Raw genomic sequence first — 23,535 nt, forward strand, 5'->3', positions numbered from 1 at the left:
AGAGAGAGAGAGAGAGAGAGATTATCTGACGCACGAGAAGAAAGAGAAGTTCATCACAGATTATCTGACGCAAGAGCAGAAGGAGAAGTTCATCACGGTTTTGCCGTCGAACGAGAAGTTCATCACAAATTATCTGACGAACAAGGAGAAGAAGAAGTTCATCAAAGATTATCTGACGAACAAGAAGAAGAAAAAGTTCATCACGGTTTTTCTGTCGAACGAGAAGAAGTTCATCACAAATTCAACCGTAGCACACACATTTCTGCCTTCCTAAGAGGCTTCATACCGCAGCATGTCTGGCTCTAAGGAAAGGCCTATACCGCGTCACGGCGTGACATTCCGCGTGTTTCCTTCCGGTTTACTGATCATGATCTTCGGTTCCTTTTTTAGATTACAACCCTCTTTTCGATCACATCCAATAGGGCACTTGTCAAGAAGGGTGTTGCAGGTTGCGAGCGGATGATGTTGCTGCTTGTTTTGATAGTGTTTTACCGATAGTCATAATAACTAGCCAATCAATAATATTACTAAGCAAAAGAAGAAGAAGAAGAAGAAGAAGAACACAACCGTAGCGTCCTCTTAGAAGGAAGGAAACACGCAGAACACGCGGAATGTCACGCCCTTCCTAAGAGCCAGACATGCTGCGGTATAAAGCCTCTTAGGAAGGCAGAAATGTGTGTGCTACGGGTGACAAATTATCTGACGAACAAGAAGGAGAAGTTCATCACAGATTCTCAGACGAGCGAGAAGAAGGACGAGTTTATCACTGATAAATGAGAAGAAAAGTTGGATCATCACAGATTCTCAGACGAGCGAGAAGAAGGACGAGTTTATCACTGATAAATGAGAAGAAAAGTTGGATCATCACAGATCTGCCCACGCTTGTCAGTGTGGTGAGAGCATCCCGCCACTTGAACACCGCCACACGGACATTCAACAGTCTGGCTGCTTCCTGTGTCGAGTAGGACATGTTTTGATTACTTAATTAAGAAATGACGGAATTATTTCATCAAAAAATACCAACTCTGCACATAGAGTAAGCAGGTATCTGTCCGGGAGGCACCCGCTATTGCCGCGGCCCGTTATTGCCGCGGCCCGTTATTGCCGCAACCCGCTATTGCCGCAACCCGTTATTGCCGCAACCCGCTATTGCCGCGGAACTTTGTTTGTTCTTTATACATTTAGTCAAGTTTTGACTAAATGTTTTAACATAGAGGGGGAATCGAGACGAGGGTCGTGGTGTGTGTGTGTGCGCTGTATCACCATTTTCACCTCTTTTATGGTATCTATGACCATCACAAATCAGCTTTCCCTCCTCTGTCACCCGCGCAAATGGAAGTCTGTCTGTCATTCATGATAGCCTACCACGTCATCGGAAAAAACCGGTAGAAATGACGTTGAGCATGGAACAAACCCTCACAGTTCTGGCGTGTGTTGACAAAACCGAGTAAGTCCACTGAAGCGTTTTTTTTTTAATTGTATGAGTCCTCTGACAAGAATTTTGAAACTATCATTATACGAAAATTAGGAACCCCTTAGACTTACTTTGTTTTGCCAAAACATTCATGCATACTTAAAAAGTTGTATTTGGTTGTGGACTTACTTGTTCATATCTGCTTATTTAAGGACTCTAAAAAGTAGAAATGAACACAAAAGATGCGCATTGAGTTGGTTTTTTTGATGAACGAAAAATATCTTCTTTTTTTTAAATGGACTTACTCGGTTTTGTCAGCACACGGCTGTTACGCGTGATTGTTCTGAAAAGTGACTATTACTTGATTGTTCTGAAACTCTACTATTTATTTCATCGTAAACATGTAAGCCCTCATACGTGATTGTTCTGAAAGCTTACTAATTTACATGATTGTTCTGAAACTCTACTAAAGGTAAACTTGCTTCACCCGTGAAATGTTGTCAGTTATGGAACAAAATGTATACCCCAGCCAAACGAAGTTGGAGGGGGGTATACTGGATTCACTTTGTCCATCTGTCTGTGTGTATGTCTGTATGTATATATATGGAACAATATTTTGATACAATGATACTAAATCTTAAGTGAAATTGATATTTATACCCCCTCCCAATGAATACAAACTCAACAAGTAATACGTTTCATACATTGAACATGTCTTCTTTATTGTTCTCAACTCAAAATTCAAATTAAATCTCCAAAGACAAAAATTATTTATAATCTTCAAAAATGTAATTATTCTTCTTGAGTATTCCCAACTCAAAATTCTAATTACAGGTTTAAAGGGACACATAGAAACTTTAGATTTTCCCTCTTTGCCATGCTTAGGGGAAAATGGAAGCTAATGTTTGCCCCTTTAAAGACGAAAGGCACAACAAATAATTTTCACAAATGAAACTTTTTTTTATGAAGTAAAAATTCAAGTGGAGAGGGGATGAGAGACGTGAGGAGATGGCCGCGGTTGCGAGATGGGTGGGGAGTCTGGGCTATAAAGTTCTTGCACGCGAGACAATATACTTTGTGTGTGTGTGTGTGTGTGGGGGGGTTATTTTGTTTATCAACTCTCTCTCTCTCTCTCTCTCTCTCTCTCTCTCTCTCTCTCTCTCTCTCTCTCTCACACTATCTCTCTCTCTCTCTCTCTCTCTCTCTCTCTCTCTCTCTCTCTCTCGCTCTCTCTCTCTGTGAATATTTTTGTCATCCTAAATATTGGGGAGGGGGGAAAAGACATGCTTGCCCCCCCCCCCCCCACCCAAGGAACAGCAGCTGCCCCCCCCCCCCCCCCCAACCCCCCAGTTTCCGACGCCAGCTAGTGCACTGAGTACATACGCACACACACACCACACATACACATGTTACGCGTGATTGTTCTGAAAAGTGACTATTACATGATTGTTCTGAAAGTCTACTATTTATTTCATCGTAATCATGTAAGCCCTCATACGTGATTGTTCTGAAAGCTTACTAATTTACATGATTGTTCTAAAACTCTACTAAAGGTAAACTTTCTTCACCCGTGAAATGTTGTCAGTTATGGAACAATAATAATGTATACCCCTACCCCTGGTGGTTGCTGTGTAATAAAAAAAAAGTGTCATGTGTGTGTGTGTGTGGTGTGTGTGTGCATATGTACCCAGTGCACTGGCGTCGGAAACGGGGGGGGGGGGGGGGGGGGCAGCTGTTCCTGGGATGGGGGGAGGGGCAAACATGTCTTTTTGCACCCCCCCCCCCCCTTCTAACATTTAGGATGACACAAATATTCAGAGAGAGAGAGAGAGAGAGAGAGAGAGAGAGAGAGAGAGAGAGAGAGAGAGAGAGAGAGAGAGAGAGAGAGAGAGAGAGAGAGTTGATAAACAAAATACTCCCCCCCCCCAAACACACACAAAGAAGTATATTGTCTCGCGTGCAAGAACTTTATAGCCCAGACTCCCCACACATCTCGCAACCCCGGACATCTCCTCACGTCTCTCATCCCCTCTCCACTTGAATTTTTAGTTCATAAAAAAAAGTTTCATTTGTAAAAATTATTTGTTGTGCCTTTCGTCTTTAACGGGGCAAAAAGTAGCTTCCATTTTCCCTCTTTGCCAAGCCTTTCGATCCATTTTGGTGACCTCGCCACCTAAGCATGGCAAAGAGGAAAATTCAAAAGTTTCTATGTGTCCCTTTGAACCTGTAACTTGAATTTTGAGTTGGGAATACTCAAGAAGAATCATTACATTTTTGAAGATTATATTTAATTTTTGTCTTTGAACATTTAATTTCAATTTTGAGTTGAGAACAATAAAGAAGACATGTTGAATGTATGAAACGTATTACTTGTTGAGTTTGTATTCATTGGGCGGGGGTTCATTGTATCAAAATAGTGTTCCATTTACATACAGACATACACACAGACAGACGGACAAAGTGAATCCAGTATACCCCCTCCAACTTCATTTGGCTGGGGTATAAATATCAATATCACTTAAGATTTAGTATCATTGTATCAAAATATTATACGTTATTTGCGTGTTTGACCAAAATATGACATTTTACACAGATCGAGACAGTCATTGTTCTCCGAGACCGCGCTAGCGGTCGAGGTGAACAATGACTGTCGAGATCTGTGTAAAATGTCATATTTTGGTCAAACACGCAAATAACATTTATGTATCGATCGAATTCCTTTCAGGTACTTATGACTTTGTTGTTGTTTTGACGATTGAACGAGCACACACACACATGCATGCAATCCACATGTATGCAATCAAACACATAAGTCATAAGCTTCATATTTGGGCGTTTCAGGTTGACCGAAACTTCAAAGGAACTACAAAACACACGTCATGTACTCACTTTGTTGTTGTTTTGACATTGAACAGCACACACACATGTTATGCAATCAAACACATGACGTTTTTTTTGTTGTTGAGTTCCTTTGAAGTTTCGGTCAACCTGAAAAGCCAAATTATAAAGTTTTGTCGGCCTCTGACGTCACATGACTCAAAGAAGGGAAATCCAATCTCCAATCGATACATTGTTCAATATATACATACAGACATACACACAGACAGATGGACAAAGTGAATCCAGTATACCCCCCTCCAACTTCGTTGGGCAGGGGTATACATATTGTTCCATATCTGACAACATTTCACGGGTGAAGCAAGTTTACCTTTAGTAGAGTTTCAGAACAATCATGTAAATTAGTAAGCTTTCAGAACAATCACGTATGAGGGCTTACATGATTACGATGAAATAAATAGTAGACTTTCAGAACAATCATGTAATAGTCACTTTTCAGAACAATCACGCGTAACATACACACACATGAAAGCTAAATTAATGTATTAGCACATCTCTGTTTTCAATGACACTTGTTTTTTTATTACACAGCAACCACCAGAATGTTGTATATGAATTATTCAAATGGTTTGATAAAGTGTCAGTTGATATGAACAAACCTCCCCCACCCCCTACACCTAAAAAAAAGGAGTGGAGAGACGGATCAACTGAAGCTGTCGCGCACACAGAAGACGGATCAACTCAAACACACTTCGTTGGGCAGGGGTATACATATTGTTCCATATCTGACTACATTTCACGGGTGAAGCAAGTTTACCTTTAGTAGAGTTTCAGAACAATCATGTAAATTAGTAAGCTTTCAGAACAAACACGTATGAGGGCTTACATGATTACGATGAAATAAATAGTAGACTTTCAGAACAATCATGTAATAGTCACTTTTCAGAACAATCACGCGTAACACACGGCAGAGTTACCAACTCTGTTGTTTGATGGCATCTAACTGGCGCACATTTTTTTTTAACAAAACCGGAATCAGGGGATCTTTCTTGCGGGAAAGTTCCGCGGCAATAGCGGGTTGCGGCAATAACGGGTTGCGGCAATAACGGGCCGCGGCAACAACGGGCCGCGGCAATAGCGAGTTGTAACCATCTGTCCACTTTGATTGCTTCGAATGACAACGCTGTGACGGAAAGATGGTGTCAGTAAACCAACCCGACAAGGAATGAACAGCACACGATTTGCAAACAGTTGCAGGAATGAAAATCTTAAATGTGTGTACTCTCGCAGGAAATGTGGTACTGTATTAATGTTGTGTAGGTGGGGTTTTTTTTCTCTCCATAAAAAGAACATCGTATAGATCTGTGAAGTTGAACAAACAAACATAGACACATACACACAGATAGACACATACACACAGATAGACACACACACACACACACACACACACACACACACACACACACACACACATACACACACATCACACACACACACACACTCACACATACATATTCTCGCACATGCACATGCACGCACGCACAAGCCCACATTCACACGCTCACACAAGCGCCCACGACATGCATATTGTTTTTTTTTTTTTTACTCTGTCGAGTTGTGGCTATACCTATTTAGGTTTGTTTTATGTGCACGTGCAATATGTCCACACGCCTATCAGAAAAAAAAGTGGTAATCAAAAGAGCCTCTTTTATATTGTGTGACTTATTTGCATTATTTATTATTAGTTTTCATATTCAAAGTGCAGTTGGAGTTGTGTAGGAAGTGGTGAGGGCCGAAGGGCTGGGGTGGAGGGGGGGGGGGGTTGGAGCTGAGGAGATGAGGTATTGGCTTGTCGTGAGTACGAGTGGGAGTGTGCATGTATGTGGTGGTGGTGGACATGAAAAAGGTGGTGGTGACAATTAGGCCACACACAAAAAATGTTGGTTTAGAATAAAGTTACCCAAAAAATAGGGTCGGTAGGTCGGGTTTTTTTCTTTTTTCTTTTTTTCTTTCTAGTCTCGGTATGGTTCGCAAAATGTGCCAGAGGTAGTTTTTTATTTTTTTTTTATTTTGAGAAATTGAAAAAAAAATTTTAGGGTTGGCGAGAAAGAATAGGGTCGGTCGGGTTACCCTAAACCAAGTTATATTTTTGTTTGGCCTTAGTAACAAATTCATCAAACAAAATCAGGTAAATGTAATATGAAGGAGGAACATCACATTCTGTTCTGAAATAATGGTGATCCTGCAGCCAGTTCTGTTTACTCGAGTCAGAGGGAAATTGATTGCGCTTCCTTGGACATTCTTCTTCCTTGTAAGATATGCATGTGTGTGTGTGTTGATTTGTTCGTTTATTTGTTTGTTTGTTGTTGTTGTTGTTGGTGGTGGTGGTGGTGGTGGTGGTGGCGGAGGAGGTGGTGGTAATGATGGCATTTTAAATAAAACTAAACAAATAACAACAATGGTAAATACAGTTCTTGCTGTTGGTAATGGTAATGGAGAGTGTGGTGGTGTATTAAACATAGTAACAAAATAACTTTTAAAACATTTCTCTCTCTCTCCCTCTCCCTCTCTCTCTCTCTCTCTCTCTCTCTCTCTCTCTCTCTCTCTCTCTCTCTCTCTCTCTCTCTCTCTCTCTCCCTCTCTCTCTCTACAGTGGGGCAAAAAGTTATTCCTATTGATAGAACACAAGAAAATGATTTAAATACCTTAATAGATCATGCAAATCTAAGAGAATAGAGGCAGAAATGCCGCTACAACACATGACTGTGTCTGAAGTTTACTTTGCACTTGTTCATCTTAAACAAACAGGAACCCGGGGTGTAGATAGAATAGACAGTAAAATATTGAAAATAGCTGCTCCTGTAATCACAGACACTTTGACATAGATTTACAACTTATGCATTACCACCTCTTATTTTCCAACAGCATTTAAGCAAGCTAAGGTGATCCCTCTGTTTAAATCAGGTGATCCTTCTGATCCCTCTAATTACAGGCCTATTTCAATCCTATCACCACTTTCAAAGCCTTGGAAAAACATATATATAAACATGCCCTAGCACATTTTGATAAAAACAATTTATTCCATCCAAATCAATCTGGTTTTCGCAAAAAGCACTCATGTCATACAGCTCTTATAAATCTAATTGATCAATGGCTAACCAACATAAATTCCAACAAATTTTCCGCAGCACTGTTTGTGGATTTTGCAAAGGCGTTCGATGTTATTGATCATTCTTTTCTCATCAAAAAATTGTCAACATATGGCATGCAATGCACCACCATTAATATTATTAAATCTTTTCTTTTAAATAGAAAACAAATTACATTTACTAATGCATCATATTCAAATGAAAGTACTTTGAAATATGGGGTCCCACAGGGATCTGTTTTAGGCCCATTATTGTTCTCCATTTATGTCAATGATTTACCACTTTGCATACGTAATAACTGTGAATTGTTTGCAGATGACACTACTATTCACCATTCCATAAATTATTTGTCAAAAACTCTCCAAGAAAGCATTGATGCACTCCTGAATTGGTCAGAGTTAAACCATATGTCTCTTAACCATACAAAAACAAAATTTATGCTAATAACCACAAGACAGAAACGACAAAATCTATTATCGAACATTCCACCTCTTTATATTAAAAATCAAGTATTGGAAGAAGTGTCTCACCATAAAGTCCTTGGTGTAAAGATTGATAATAATTTATCATGGCATGATCACATTGATTACATCTGTAAGATTGCTTCCCCAAAAATATATCAGTTATCAAAAATAAAACATTTCTTGAATTTCCACTCGCGAAAGATTTTTTTTTACAATCACATCTTGTCAAATATTGATTATGCATCCACTCTATGGGATTGTGCAAGTGCTAATGTTTTGAAACCTTTAGCCAGTCTTCACAGAAGAGCAGTTAAGCTTATAATGCTAAAAAATCACACTCCTTCAGAATCTGATTATAAAAATTTGCAAGTATTACCATTTCAAAAAAGATTAATGTATAATAAAGGTGTTATGATGCATAAAGTGATGTCAGGATATGCACCGGAGACATTACGTGATAATTTTATTTTGAACTATAACAGACTAAAAATCATAACACCGACTCCACGTATTGACCTTTTCAAATCAAGCCTTCTTTATTCAGGTGCGGTCCTATGGAACTCACTGCCTATTTTTCTTAAGCATAAAACAAACACAGACAGCTTCAAAAAAAATTATATGTCGCACATAATGCAACTAAACATGCGCTGAATGGTTCATCAATTCATTTAAAATGTATGTGCATGTTAAACAAAATTATAATAATATGCAGATCTAAATTAAGTTATGTTAAAAATTGACACTTGGAAATTGTACTTAAAATGCAGCATGACAATTTATTTTTTAAATTTTTATCTGTATATACAGTTATAATGTATTAAGTTTGATGTGATAATTCTTTGATTATATTGTTTTCTGTTCTTGTTGACCCTATATTAGGGCGAGGGCTGGATGTAAAAAAGCAATATTCTTGCTTATCTATTACCCTCGATAATAAAGATTTTGTCTTGTCTTGTCTTGTCTCTCTCTCTCTCTCTCTCTTCCCTCTTTCTCTCTCACGCTCTCTCTCACCCTCTCTCTCTCTCTCTCTCTCTCTCTCTCTCTCTCTCTCTCTCTGCCTCTCTCTCTCTCTCTCTCTCTCTCTCTCTCTCTCTCTCTCTCTCTCTCTCTCTCTCTCTCTCTCTCTCTCTCTCTCTCTCTCAAACTCTCTCTCCCGTTGAAAAGTATTTTTAATAGGCAGTTACAAATTAGAAGCATATTTGTGTCAGTTTTGGTTAAATGTTCACATAAAAAAAACTAAAATTAACCATAGTAAGTGAGATGGGGTGGTAGTGAAGGTGGTGTCAGTGCACAACGAATTCAAAACAACAAGACTACTGAGTAGCTCCAGTCGTCACGCTCATAAGAACTATACCTAACTCAGTGTTAGGCATTTCTGCAGTGAGACTACAGGGGAAGCTACTGGAAAGGTACCTGTCATGTGTTAGAGAGTATAGACCCTCAGACCAACAGAAACCATTGCCACGGTTACGTGAGCAAAACTGCTGTTCTCGATTCTGAGTGAAGCACTTTTCCGTTTTGACACATACAGACTTGTTTGACACATAAAGACTTGTTTGGAGAATGTTAAGGAATACAAACGTCTTTTCGGGGTTGTTATGTAGTTGTGATGTGATAACAAATGTTGCTGTCAGCTCTTTATCTCTCGCGTATGCCGCTGTGAACCGCTCGAGATAGGCAATTTGAAACTTATAACTAAAATTAGATGGGCAGATTGTTCAGAAACCAAAAAGGTTGTTTGTGTTTTTCTCAAAACTCAAAAAATGACATAGGCTATTATCTTATGAGCGTGACGTTCTATCTAGTTGTAATGTTCTCTAACTGAGGGTCCTGCATTCATAATGTCAATTCACAGCGTCAACGATGTAATTGGCTCACAATTTACCAACGATTTATATTTGATTCAGTCCAGGCTGTTTATTCAATGGCGAACAGACTTGATATTTAACCCCTTCTACCATCCAATTCTGTCCCGGACTCTAACACTTATTTACAAAGTACAAAGGCTAAATGACATATTATTATGGTTGATTGCTCCCTTGCTACCTTTTATACGTGGTTTTGTTTTTGACAACACAGCTGATCATCAGATGAAATGCGAGCTACGACTTTGGTTGTCAGAATAAAGCAACGACCTCGGCACTCTCAACGCGTGAGTTTAACTGCTCTCGGAATGGTTGGAAAATTATAGATGATGACAGCTCTACGCTTGTTACGGAGGCTATTTGCTGTAAAAAAAAAAATATAAAAAATGTAAAAAAGCACAGTTACAAGATAAGTTTGCCCTTTGCTTGCAAAAAAGTGTATAAATTGCATCAGCCCTTGTGCGAACAACACAGAACAATATTTTCTGACAGAGGTCGTTTATTTTGCTAAACTTGTGCACAGTCCACGAAATCTTTGGCATCAGGATGGAGCGTTTGATGATTTTGCTGGCTGTTGTCGCCGTGAGCCTCTCGAGTGAGTTAACCCTTTTTTCTCGTTTGCTTGTTCTTGAAGAGTCTGGTAGGTTTGGTTTTGGTGTTTGTCCCCCCTGACTGCTAAGTTGTTTGTTTTCGTTGGTTTTTGTTCCGTTTAGTTTTAACTAGCAAAGAAACTGTGATATGATGTGTATTTTGTGGACATGTGTGTGTGTATGTGTGAGTGGGTGTGTGTGTTTGCGTGCGTGCATGTGTTTGCGTGTGTGTGTGTGTGTGTGTGTGTGAGTGTGTGTGTGTGTGTGTGTGTGAGTGTGTGTGTGTGTGTGTGTTTGTGTATGCGTGTGTGCGTGTGTCAGTGTGTGTGTGTGTATGTGTGTGAGTGTGCGTGTGTGTGTGTGTGTGTGTATGTGTGTGTGTGTGTGTGTGTGTGTGTGTGTGTGTGTAATTCAGTGTGTGGGAGAAGCTTTTGGCCGAAATGTTTAAACACGTTTACGATGATATCGTTTTGCAGTTTATAAAACTTTGAGGGTTGACAAGAGGGCGCACTGTACCTAACACATTGATGGCATCATTTTGTGCGTTTTCATAAAAACTGAGGCAGCACTGTGGCGACCGCATTTTCTAAACAAATTGTTTAACGATTTAAAAAAACAACAACATTGTTTCTTTTTATTCAGATCATTTAAATAATTGCTTTCTATCTAAATATAGCTTAAAAGTAGGTGCATCGCCAATAATTAAAAAACATCTTTAAAAAGTAAGGGGGTTTTGATGACCATGAAAGCAATTCTTTAGTTGGTCCTTCGCTCCAGTGATATATATTTCATTCTGAATACTTTTTTTTAATGTTACTGGAACGTTTGATTTATGACTAAAAAGCAGGTTACAATCACTGTAGTTTGACCCCTCTGGCTACAAGCCACACCAAGACCCCCTCCATCTCCTAAGCCGTGCTGAGCAGGCTATCATCTTCCGCCTCCGCACTGGACACTGCTGCCTCAAAGCACACCTAAGGAGGATAGGTGTAGCAGAGTCTGCCACATGTGACTGTGGAGAGGGAGATCAGACTCCAAAACATGTTCTCCAAGCATGTCCCCTCCTCGACCAACTGCGGATCCAGACATGGCCTGACCAAACAGATCTGAGGACCAAAATGTGGGGAGCACTGGAGGACCTGGAAAGAACGTCCATGTTCATGGCATCCTCCAGATTCCGAGTCTGACACAACCGTCGTACGAAGAAGAAGAAGAAGAAGAAGAAGAAGAAGACTGTAGTTTGACCCAGCAGTCTTTCAAGTGGACAGATAGACAAACACTTATGATACAGATAACAACGGTATCTGAGAAATTGTCGAAGAAACTCGATCAGAAGACACACGAGAACTGACGAGTAACGTGTGCGTGATAATGTTGGCAACATGAAGCAAATGCTCAAGCAAGGGTAGATGAATTCATGTGCTTTTTCGATTGTGAGTCACGCTTCGCAGTGTTAACCAGGCGTGCTACTTTTGCTGGTAGAATCATATAGTAATAGGAAGGTTTCCGCCAGTTATCTCTTTGAGGTTTTGGGTGCTTACAGAGTACCGTGCCCCTTGCGGGGGCATCAATCATCGAGGTCACAAGCAGGGTCAAGGGGAAGGTCGGCTGGGCGGACAGGAGACTACAATAGGAATGTTTTCCGCCAGTTATCTCTCTTTGAGGTTTTGGGTGCTTAGAGAGTACCGTGCCCATTGCGGGGGCATCAAACATCGAGGTCACAAGCAGGGTCAAGGGGAAGGTCGGCTGGGCGGACAGGAGACTATTCAAACAATGTTTACAACTGGTTACAAAAGGTGTGTTCAGAAAAGGAACACTCCAGTTTACAGTGCAGATATACACATAGGAATGACCCATTATGAAAGATTACTTATGCACCTCGATGTGTATCGATCCCCCTATTCATGGGTTGACACTTGAAATAAAATATTAGTCATGAGTCCCGATTCCGGCCAGGCTTTAAAGGCAGAGTAAGCCTCCCGTAAACCATCACAGATACAGTCAGGCTTTTACACACAGTACAAACACCCTTTCATTTAAACACTCACCAATTGAGAACATCCTAGGTGCCCTCCGTAAAGAGCGAACAATTTTCAAAGAATTTATTTTTGCGTGGTTTATCTTACCCCTGAGCCATCGTGAACCCGTGTGATCCAGTTTTCCCCCTTTTCACAATGCAGTCGTCATAGTTAGTCATTTGAATGCGACTCGACGTGAGCTAATCTACAATAGCACGTTTTTTATGCACGAAACAACGGCTGTGGTTCACAAGAACTCTAGCGATGGCTTTTGACTGTTGAGAGGAACGGCGATTTGCACTGATAAACCGGGCCGTCGTCTGCTACGACCCTTGCGTGACCCTGCTTCCGGGCTTTTCTTTTTTTAAACTTTCACAACTTCGAATTGTTCTGATCTTGTCTTGATGAAAAACGAATTCTTTTATGATTAAAGAATGTTTGTGTAACAAGCTGTCAATTTATTATTTAGATTTTAAAAGTTAGGTCTAGCGCAAAAACGAGGCGCCATTGTTCTTCAGGGCCAAGTCCACGAAAATAAATTCTTGGAAAATGTCTCACGCTCGACAGAAAGCAGCCAGGATGTTCCCGTTCGGTGAGCGTTCAAATGGAAGTATGCTTGTACTGTATTTAGACGCTCGGGGAGCTCTGTGATTGTTTACGGGAGGCTTACTGTGCCTTTAACACTGCATAATGTCGTCTGGCGCTTGGATACAAACCAACAACTAACCGTCTTCTGTGCTCATTGGTAATGATAAATTACCTTCTTAAGCCGGGAAGCTAGTGGCTTTTCGTGTGTGAAGTTTATTCATACAAAAAAACTCCCCTCAACAGTAATCAGTCAAGATGTTTATTTTGTGTATGTGTAAAAATGAATGGATATTCTAATTTCATTTGAAAGCTTGGGCGGATGTGAAATGATGAGCCAAATTGCTATCGTGGGAATCACGCTGCTGTTAACCCGTTATTTGTACAAATGTAAATACATTTTTACAAAATACGTTGAACCTAAAACCGCGATTTGTGAAAAGTTAAAACAAAATCGCATTCCACAAAGTAATACATGCCTTTTATTATTATTAATTAATAATATTTGTTGTTTAGAGCCCAGTCAACCACAAAGGGATCCCAGGCCAAAAATCCGTATGAAAATGAAAGTGTGTGAATAATTCTGCACATGTTATTTTTATATAATTCGATTTTGAAGCGTGATAAGCGCAGACGTGTCTGTCTGTCGGTGTGTCCGTCACAAACATGTGCACGTGAGTTCTCAAAACAATTATCAACATCGTAATTACCGCCAAGTTAATAGATCCCTGGACTTTCAAGATGACAAGAAAATATCGGGCGCATTTACGTGATTTGTAAAACATTTTATCCTACATACGTGAGAGAGACACCCGTGAGATAATTATCGTTCAAATCACACGTGTGTATATCATGTAAATGAGGTCATGTCAAGCAAGTGGTCCCTGCTGTTTTTCCACTGCTTATGGTGCCAAAGTCACCGAGACAAACGTCATTATAGAAACACAAATTGCGCTCGCTAATTACCCTCGATGAATCTTTAGAACTAACACGTCACGCCACACTTTCAGAGTGACGTTTCTTTGCTTTGACGTAATAGATTGCACGAGGCTTCAGAAGAGATCGAGGTTCCAAAACAAGCGTCTTCAATTTAGCTGCCTCGAATGCAGGACATTTTCAGTAAAATACACGTAAGTACAGTATGTAGGATAAACAGAATACTAGGCCTACATGGCTTGCTGTGTCGTACCAGATTTACACTCGTTGCTTTTTCAAATAGTGAACAGCTCGCTTTCGCTCGCAGTTCAATATTTAAAAAAACAACTCGTGTAAATCTGGTACGACACAGCAAGCCATGTAAGCCTAGTATTCTCTATTTACAAATCACAGGTCAACAAGTGTTTCTTCTGTCCCAGCGGTGCTGTCGTGTCCCCATGACTATGCTGCAATGTCAAAGGAATTGGAGATGTGTACATACGCCATGGCGCCTGCTGGCCAGACCAAAGAAAGCCAGTGTTTGTAAGTTTGGTAAATACAAACTTGCCTACCCCCCCCCCCCCCCCCTTCAACAAACACGTAACAATGCTGAATTTCCAATAAATATACATTCATAGGCTTCCACTTGAAACTTCGAAGTTGTCATCGTGGACTGACGCCTGATCAAAGCATCATTGAAGGCTTTGGGAAAGCGTCAATTCACAATGGCAACCAAGAAGTTTAAAATGTAAACCTGTCAATGTTATTGTAATTCAATCTGACGACGATCTCTTACTTGCTTTCATGCGGCTGCAAACAGACAGAATTGGCGCTGTTCGGTTCACATGTTTTCAGTTAACTTAGGCCAAAAAAAATAATAGGTGTGGTTACGGTAACATAGCCAAAAAAATAGGGTAGGAAGGTAGGCAATCATTTTTGTTTTTGTTTAACTTTTTTTTCTAATGTGTACAAATTAAACCTACTTGACAGGGAAATAAGTGTGCGACTCGGGCGCTTTCGCTTTCATTGCGTTTTCTGCACTCGTTTACTTGTTTTTTTTGGTATTTTTTTGACAAATGTAATAAAAAGTTATAGGGTCGGCCCCAAACAATAGGGAAGGTCGGGTTACCGTAACCACACCTATTATTTTTTAGGCCTTAGGCTACCTGCAATTAAGGGTCAAGTCTCAAGAAATGTGTTTCCATATTCATATCTTATCACTCTGTTCCTGCTTTTTTTCTTTCACACACATGATCCCTTCCTTTTTGACTGGTCAATGGAAGCAAACTTACAATAATTTTCTTTTCATCAAAAACGTAATGCTAAGAAGTTTCTGGCAAAAGGACCTATCACACTTGCGTTATGCAGGGCGTCACATCTGCGTAAGACCTGACTGACATAGCCGGGAAGAATTCATACGTCAAGCAATCAACGTCATCACTTCCCATAACTTATGCTCTCGGGTTTTTTGGTGGCGTTCTATATTTTTTACTTGTAAAATGACCCTCAAGGCTAACCGAGTCTATTTTTAAGCGTGTATCAATGCCCCCTGCCAGCAGGTGATCATTGGCCAGTGTTCATCGAGAAATGATGAGTTGGGGCATTCTGACCAATCACAGAGTCTGTGTCATTGAACCGCCAACTTGATTGAATTACGGGCGTAGTGGTCTCGTGCATAAGACATCGGCCTCCTAATCGGAAGGTCGTGAGTTCAAATCCCTAGTGGGTTAGAGGTGGAGATTTTTAGTCTCCCAGGTCAACGTATGTGCAGACCTGCTAGTGCCTTATCCCCCTTCGTGTGTACACGCATGCACAAGACCATGTGCGCACGGAAAAGATCCTGTTATCCATTTCAGAGGTCGGTGGGTTATACAAACACGAAAGGAAAATACCCAGCATGCTTCCCCCCGAAAGCGGCGTATGACTGCCTGAATGGCGGGGTAAAGACGGTTATAAGCTTACACGTAAAACCCCACTCGAGCGACACCATGAGTGAACGTGAGAGATTCAGCCCATGAACGAAAAAGAAGAAGATTGAATTAAAATGTCCTTTTTACATTTAGTCAAGTTTTGACTAAATGTTTTAACATAGAGGGGGAATCGAGACGAGGGTCGTGGTGTATGTGTGTGTGTGTGTGTGTGTGTGTGTGTGTGTGTGTGTGTGTGTGTGTGTGTGTGTGTGTGTGTGTGTGTGTGTGTGTGTGTCTGTCTGTCTGTCTGTCTGTCTGTCTGTCTGTCTGTCTACGTCTGTGCGTGTGTGTGTGTAGAGCGATTCAGACCAAACTACTGGACCGTTCTTTATGAAATTTGACATGAGAGTTCCTGGGAATAGTATCCCCGGACGTTGTTTTCTTTTGGCGGGGATGTAGCTCAGTCGGTAGCGCGCTGGATTTGTATCCAGTTGGCCGCTGTCAGCGTGAGTTCGTCCCCACGTTCGGCGAGATATTTATTTCTCAGAGTCAACTTTGCAGACTCTCCTCGGTGTTCGAACACCCCCGTGTGTACACGCAAGCACAAGACCAAGTGCGCACGAAAAAGATCCTGTAATGCATGTCAGAGTTCGGTGGGTTATAGAAACACGAAAATACTCAGCATGCTTCCTCCGAAAACGGCGTATGGCTGCCTAAATGGCGGGGTAAAAAAACGGTCATACACGTAAAATTCCACTCGTGCAAAAAGCACGAGTGTACGCGGGAGTTTCAGCCCACGAACGCAGAAGAAGCAGATTTTCTTTTTTTCGATAAATACCTTTGATAACGTCATATCCGGCTTTTTGTCAAAGTTGAGGCGGCACTGTCACACCCTCATTTTTCAATCAAATTGATTGAAATTTTGGCCAAGCAATCTTCGACAAAGGCCGGACTTCGGTATTGCATTTCAGCTTGGTGGCTTAAAATTTAATTAATGACTTTGGTCATTAAAAATCTAAAAATTGTAAAAAAAACTAATTTTTATTATAAAACGGTCCAAATTTACGTTCATCTTATTCTTCATCATTTTCTGATTCTAAAAACATATAAATATGTTATATTTGGATTAAAATCAAGCTCTGAAAATTAAAAATACAAACATTATGATCAAAATTAATTTTTCGAAATCAATTTAAAAATACTTTCATCTTATTCCTTGTCCGTTCCTGATTCCAAAAACATATAGATATGATATGTTTGGATTAAAAACACGCTCAGAAAGTTAAAACGAAGAGAGGTACAGAAAAGCGTGCTATCCTTCTCAGCGCAACTACTACCCCGCTCTTCTTGTCAATTTCACTGCCTTTGCCATGAGCGGTGGACTGACGATGCTACGAGTATACGGTCTTGCTGAAAAATGGCATTGCGTTCAGTTTCATTCTGTGAGTTCGGCAGCTTGACTAAATGTATTTTCGCCATACGCGACTTGTTATAACTTTAGTCACGTTTTGGTTTGTCTGTTTGCAGGTACGTCACCAACTTGATGAAGTGCATGACCACCGTTTTGACAGGCTGTGAGGGCGTGCCTTACGTGGAAGCCGATAGGGCGGAGATTGACGCCACAATACAGAGCTTCAACACAATTTCCCAGGAGTTATGCGACTAAATAACTGCGAACCAAATCTAAAAATTAAGAAGAAGTGCAATGCCAAGGCACTGCATACCCCCAGTGAAGAACAATCTCTCTCTCTCTCTCTCTCTCTCTCTCTCTCTCTCTCTCTCTCTCTCTCTCTCTCTCTCTCTCTCTCTCTCTCTGATAAAATATGGCGCTTGCTTGGAAGAAAGACATGGTCCGCTGAAAGAGGAGATACACACACACACACACACACACACACACACACACACACACACACACACACACACACACACTCTTGTGCTAGGTTCTTAAGTGTTCCTCTTAAAGTATCCAACAAGTTTGTGTATGGAGAACTGGGACGCTACCCTCTGTACATCAACAGTGCAGTAAGGTGCATAAAATATTGGCTGAAGCTGTTGACACTAGATATATCCAGAATTCCCAGACAGGCATACTTAATGTTAAAAAACCTGGACGAGCGAGGTAAAACATGCTGGGCAACACATGTAAAGAATACATTGTTTAGCACGGGGTTTGGATATGTTTGGTTGCAACAAGGGGTGGGGTGTGAAAAAACATTTATTTCTTTATTTAAACAGAGAATGGCTGATATGTATTTGCAGGAATGGAATGGTTCCATTATAAGTAATGACATTTATCAAAACTACCGATTATTCAAAACAGTTTTTGAAAGTGAGAAGTACTTTGATTTCATTGACAAAAAATGTTTCCGCGATTGTTTGACCAAATTGCGTCTGGGTGTGTTGCCTATTGGAGCTTCGTGTTTTAGAAGAACATTTGGAAGGGACAGGAATATTTTATGCAAGCTCTGTGATGTTGTGGAAGACGAAAAGCACTTTGTATTTGATTGTCCATTGTATGCAAACGCCAGGGCTAAGTTTCTAAATACAAGATATAACTCATTAAATTTTGTGAATATTCTCCGCAACGGCTCATCATCTGATATTCGTAGATTAAGCATTTACTTGTTTATTGCTCTAAAAACTCGCCTGGAGTTTACTGAAAACATAGCTCAAGACGACTGATTGTGACTGTATTACTTTACCGTGTACGTTTAGTTTTGCATCTTTGTTGCTTTGCCGCTGTATGTGTTTAGTTTTGTATCTTCGTGTTGCTTTGCCGCTGTATGTACTTTTGACTTGCATTTTTGTTTGTAACGACCCTATTCTAGGGGCTAGAGGCCTGAATAATAAATGATGTTCTTGTTCTTGTTCTTGTTCTTGTTCTTGTGCTAGTTTAAAAATGTTCATGCTACCTGAAGTAAAAATTGCTTGTCTTCTTGCTTCGCAAATAGGGTGAATAGATAAAAACACAAGACAGGTTCCAATGTTTTGAACGTTTTAGGCTAATTATTGACAAAACAACACGTTAACGTGATGTTCGCGAACGTTTGATGTTGTCCTTACTTAAACGATCAATAAATGTAACCTTTCTTGCGTTTTTATTCGTCATTTACAACGAAAGAAAGAGGGAAAGAGACAGACAGGCAGACAGAGAGGGGCAGAGGCAGAGTGAGAGAGAGAGAGAGACATACACAGTCACATAGTCATATAGTAAAGCAAGACTAGAATGACGGTGCAAAACAGCACAAATGAAGTATAACAACTTGAAAGAAAACTTACCTGACTGCCATGTTGTTATTTGTGATTGTAAGTTTGTTTTGAAGACATCGCCATAAGCCGCACCTTGTTGTTGTTTTCACGTTATGACAATGTTAATTTCATTTACATGTAAAACAGGATGAAAACATCGTTTAAATCAAGAAAACTTACCTGTTTCTCTACTTCAAATTTGAGACCTGAGGGTAGTCCGAAGGAGCCGGTCAAACAGGCAACAAGAATTGTTAACACAACGCCCTTCATCTTTCAGTTTCTCTGTCCTTTTGTCTTTCTTTCTTTCTGGTCAGTGGACTGTCCAAGTCAAATGAGAACAATGAGGTTGATAAGCTGCAATTCCTATTAGTGTAGGTGTTGTAATATAGCGGTCAAGATGATAAGATATTAAATGACCAATGGTGAACAGTAGGGATCGGCTCGTGATGCTGTAGGGTAAACAATATAAGATGTTTGATGGGTTGTTGACAGACCAGCTTTTTTGTCGGTCCGAGGGGGAGCATATCGTCTTTTGTTTCATATTTATTGACCAAGGCCGAAGGCCGCGGTCAATAAATATGAAACAAAAGTCGATATGCCCCCCGAGGACCGACAAAAAAGCTGGTCAGGCAACAAACCATCAAACATCGTTTTTGTCATCATTTTGGTGGTTCAACATTAAGTGAAAAATCAACACAGGGAGCCATGGTTTGAAACGCGAGTTCTGTTATTATAATGCATGTTCGGGGCCCCAGCACGTTGTTCAAAGCTGGCGTGCGAAAGCAACTTACTGTGTGTGATTTGAGTTTATAATGTTGAGACAAGTATGTCAGGTTTGAGGATGCGAAGTTCTGTAGGTTCCGACTACAGAGTGGTGTGTGAAACCAACAGTAAGCGCCTTTGAGACGATAGTGCCCACATGTTGCATTCGAGCGATGGGATTGTCGTATTTCAAACGAGGTGATTTGCTTGCACAGTCAGCGTTGACCATCTCACAACAGATCTGTTATGTGGATTATCGTGCGACGTTCGAGTCGGGGGCAAGGAATCGCAGGAAGCAAAGATGAGTCTTTTTCCATTGTCACCTTTCTTTCCGGTTGTTGGTGCATATAATATTGTGCGGACAAAATGATGCGACGGCGAGTGTTTTTTGCCTCCAAGATTTTGTGGTGTGGGTATTGTTTTGCTCGTTTCATACCCACACTAAAACCTGAAACACACCCCACCCCACCCTCCCCCTCCCTCACAATCAGTCCATGAACACAAACACTGACACACACAAATTAATGATCAAGTTACCCCCCCCCCCCCAACCCTTCACTTGCACACCTGCAACGCAGACGATCATATTATTGATTAAATATTCATATAGGTCAGTGTTGGGTTTTTTGTTCTTGTTTGTGTTATTGCAGAATCGGTTTTCTCTTATTGCTACACGTGTCTCTTCATTACATTTCACCATCGCCCTACCACCCTGCCCCTCTCGGTATTCCACCCCTCGGTTTTCAGTGGTAAATATTAGTAATCGAATATTGAAGCTACGTTGAGTCAAAGGTCACAGAAGATTTGCTTCGTGCAGCACTGCACGAATTGGGTCAAAGGACACAAACGATTTGCGTCGTGCCGCGAAGGAAAGATAATCGCGATCTTATTTCTCATTGCCTCTCTGTTTTTCATTAGACTTGTCATTCTGCTTGCTCGGCTTTGTCAGATGTCTTCATTTCTTGTTGCTATGTTCTTTGCTTTTTTATTATTATTTTTTTATTTGCGCTTAGTTTATCGATACAACGTCTTGTGCACGGGTCAAAATGTGTGTGTCGGGGGTCAATTGGTTTGACTTAAACTTGACGTTCGTGTTTCTCCAAACAGAGATACACGCACTCCATGACTTTGTGAGAAGATAAAACATATCGATAGGTTTCATTTGTTTGCGATAAAGCATAAATGTATGACCTTTGATGAGGTAGTTTTGTTTTTTGTTTACATTTGCCAGTTTGCCAGTTCGTATTTGGAACTTGGCGAAGCAGTGTCGTCTGTTTAGGTCTGGGGAAACGCCAATGAAAAGAGCCGAAGAATCCTCGAGCGTTTCTATTGGGTTTGCTTTTGATTATCCATGTAATAGGGCTTCCTGCAACTATGGTAACCGGGGATTTATTCCCCGGGGAACATGAGATTTATTTCCCAGGTGCTTGTGAATGAAAACTCGTGAAAATGATGACAAATGACGATATCGTAGTAAGATTATATAAACCTGTTATTAGTATTGTGTGTGAGTGTATGTGTGTGAGTGTTTGTGGGTGTGTGTGTGTGTGTGTGTGTGCGTGGGTGTGTGTGTGTGTGTGTATGTGAGTGTGTTTGTATGTGCGTGCGTGCGTGCGTGCGTGCGTGCGTGCGTGCATCCGTACATCCGTGCCTGGTGTGTGTGTGTGTGTGTGTGTGTGTGTGTACGTGTGTGTGTGTGTGTGTGTGTGTGTGTGTGTGTGCGTGGGTGGGGGTGTGGGTGTGTATGTGTGTGTGGGTGTGTATGTGTGTGTGTTTGTATGTGTGCGTGCGTGCATCCTTGCTTGCGTGCGTGCGTGCGTACGTGCCTGCGTGTGTGTATGTTTGTGCGTGTGGGTGTGTGGTCTTCTCTTTTTGCAGATCTTTTGTTTTATCAAGTTTATTCAGTATGTAAAACAAACAAACAATGGAAGCAAATATAAGCAAATAGTATACGTTATTTGTATTTTTGACCAAAATATGACATTCTACACAGATCGAGACAGTCAGTGTTCCTCCGAGATTGCGCTAGCGGTCGAGGTGAACAATGACTGTCGAGATCTGTGTAAAATGTCATATTTTGGTCAAAAATACAAATAACATTTATCCTACATACGTGAGAGAGACACCCGTGAGATAATAATCGTTCAAATCACACGTGTGTATATCATGTAAATGAGGTCATGTCAAGCAAGTCTGGCAGGGACCTGTTTTTCCACTGCTGATGATGCCAAAGTCACCGAGACAAACGTCATTATAGAAACAAAAATTGCGCTCGCTAATTACCCTCGATGAATCTTTAGAACTAACACGTCACGCCAAACTTTCAGAGTGACGTTTCTTTGCTTTGACGTAATAGATTGCACGAGGCTTTAGAAGAGATCTGGGTTCCAAAACAAGCGTCTTCAATTTAACTGCCTCGACTGCAAGACATTTTCAGTAAAATACACGTAAGTACAGTATGTAGGATAAGCAGAATACTACATGGCTTGCTGTGTCGTACCAGATTTACACTCGTTGCTTTTTCAAATAGTGAACAGCTCGCTTTCACTCGCAGTTCAATATTTAAAAAAACAACTCGTGTAAATCTGGTACGACACAGCAAGCCATGTAGTATTCTCTATTTATGCATCGATCGATTCTGATTAGAATTCCTTTTAGTTTTTATGATTGAACGCACACAAACATGCACTATTTTGTAGTCTCGGCTGGCCGCCTAAATATGAAGTTTTGTCGGCCTCTGACGTCACAAAGCTCAAAAAAAGGGAAATACGTAGAGGTTACATGCCGAGTCTCAGTGATTATTAAAAATAATGGTCGAAGTTGGCGGATCATGAAAAATGCGAGCTTCAGCGAGCTTTTTCATGACCGCGAACTGAGACCATTATTTTTAATAATCACTGAGACGAGGTGTGTAACCTCTTTATTCCTCCTTTCTTCAGTTATTCAAAGAAAACAGGAGTTTTTGTGCGAAAGTTTGATCGAATCCGAATCACTCAACCAGTCAACCTGCGCAGGCGATCGATTAATGCGCGGTTGTATAGTTCCGTGCTAATCATTCCATTCTGTTAACACTTCTTGTCAGTTTCCCTGTTTTAGACTAAAATCAAGTACACAGATATGCTGTTATTCTGCTGTGGCGGTAAAGGAAGATATTGTGTGTTCTGTTTATGTTTTAGTATCACATAGGATAATGTTCTTTCGTCAAATGGGACTAGCAGACGAACTTTTGCACCCGTGTTCCAACGTTAATTACTGTATGAAGTTCAGTTTTCTGGGGAAAATAGTGTATGAAACCGCTTTATGTTGTTTAATTGATGAGATGTGTGCATTTGGTTGCGTGTGATCTGTTTATAAAATGAAATATATTGTTGAAAACTGACCGTCGGATTGCAGTCAGTGTTGTCGAAGAAACTGCGTTAAAAGAAGGGGAACTACTCTTGTCGGCTAGAGTATGAGTTACTTGCCTTGGGAATTTGCTTGTGATGAACGGTTTGTGCACGGCAGATCTAGATTCAGAAAACAACCGAACTCATGGATTTTATATGGAGATTCATGTGTTCAGGCCTGTAGTTGTTAATCTAAATGCGGTATGTTTGTATTGTTTGCTCCAGAGATGTATATTTCGTACGTATAGAGCGTTCGGAACTTTTCAGTCGCAAAAGTAGTACCAAAACAGAACAGCTTCTCAACCCATTGCACTATCGAGGATTCAGGCTGTTGCTGGCTCGTTATTTGTTTGGTTGCTGGGTCATTATCGAAAAATAACTAGCTCTACA

General features: G+C 40.7%; 2 protein-coding genes and 1 long non-coding RNA gene across 4 annotated transcripts in view; 2 read left to right on the plus strand and 1 right to left on the minus strand.

The window, feature by feature from the left end:
* The window catches only part of LOC138968852 (uncharacterized), a 147,025-nt gene that overhangs the window by 91,427 nt on the left and 32,063 nt on the right, over nt 1-23,535 (plus strand). The gene's annotated exons all lie outside the window — the stretch shown is intronic.
* Nucleotides 1-23,535, minus strand: part of LOC138968860 (uncharacterized) — a 510,049-nt gene that overhangs the window by 37,013 nt on the left and 449,501 nt on the right. The gene's annotated exons all lie outside the window — the stretch shown is intronic.
* Nucleotides 17,282-18,841, plus strand: LOC138968845 (uncharacterized). The gene is made up of 2 exons (XR_011456299.1): nt 17,282-17,688; nt 18,641-18,841. It is a non-coding gene; the product is annotated as an uncharacterized lncRNA (long non-coding RNA).

Source organism: Littorina saxatilis, linkage group LG6 (assembly GCF_037325665.1).
Source record: "Littorina saxatilis isolate snail1 linkage group LG6, US_GU_Lsax_2.0, whole genome shotgun sequence".
Lineage (NCBI taxonomy): Eukaryota > Metazoa > Mollusca > Gastropoda > Littorinimorpha > Littorinidae > Littorina > Littorina saxatilis.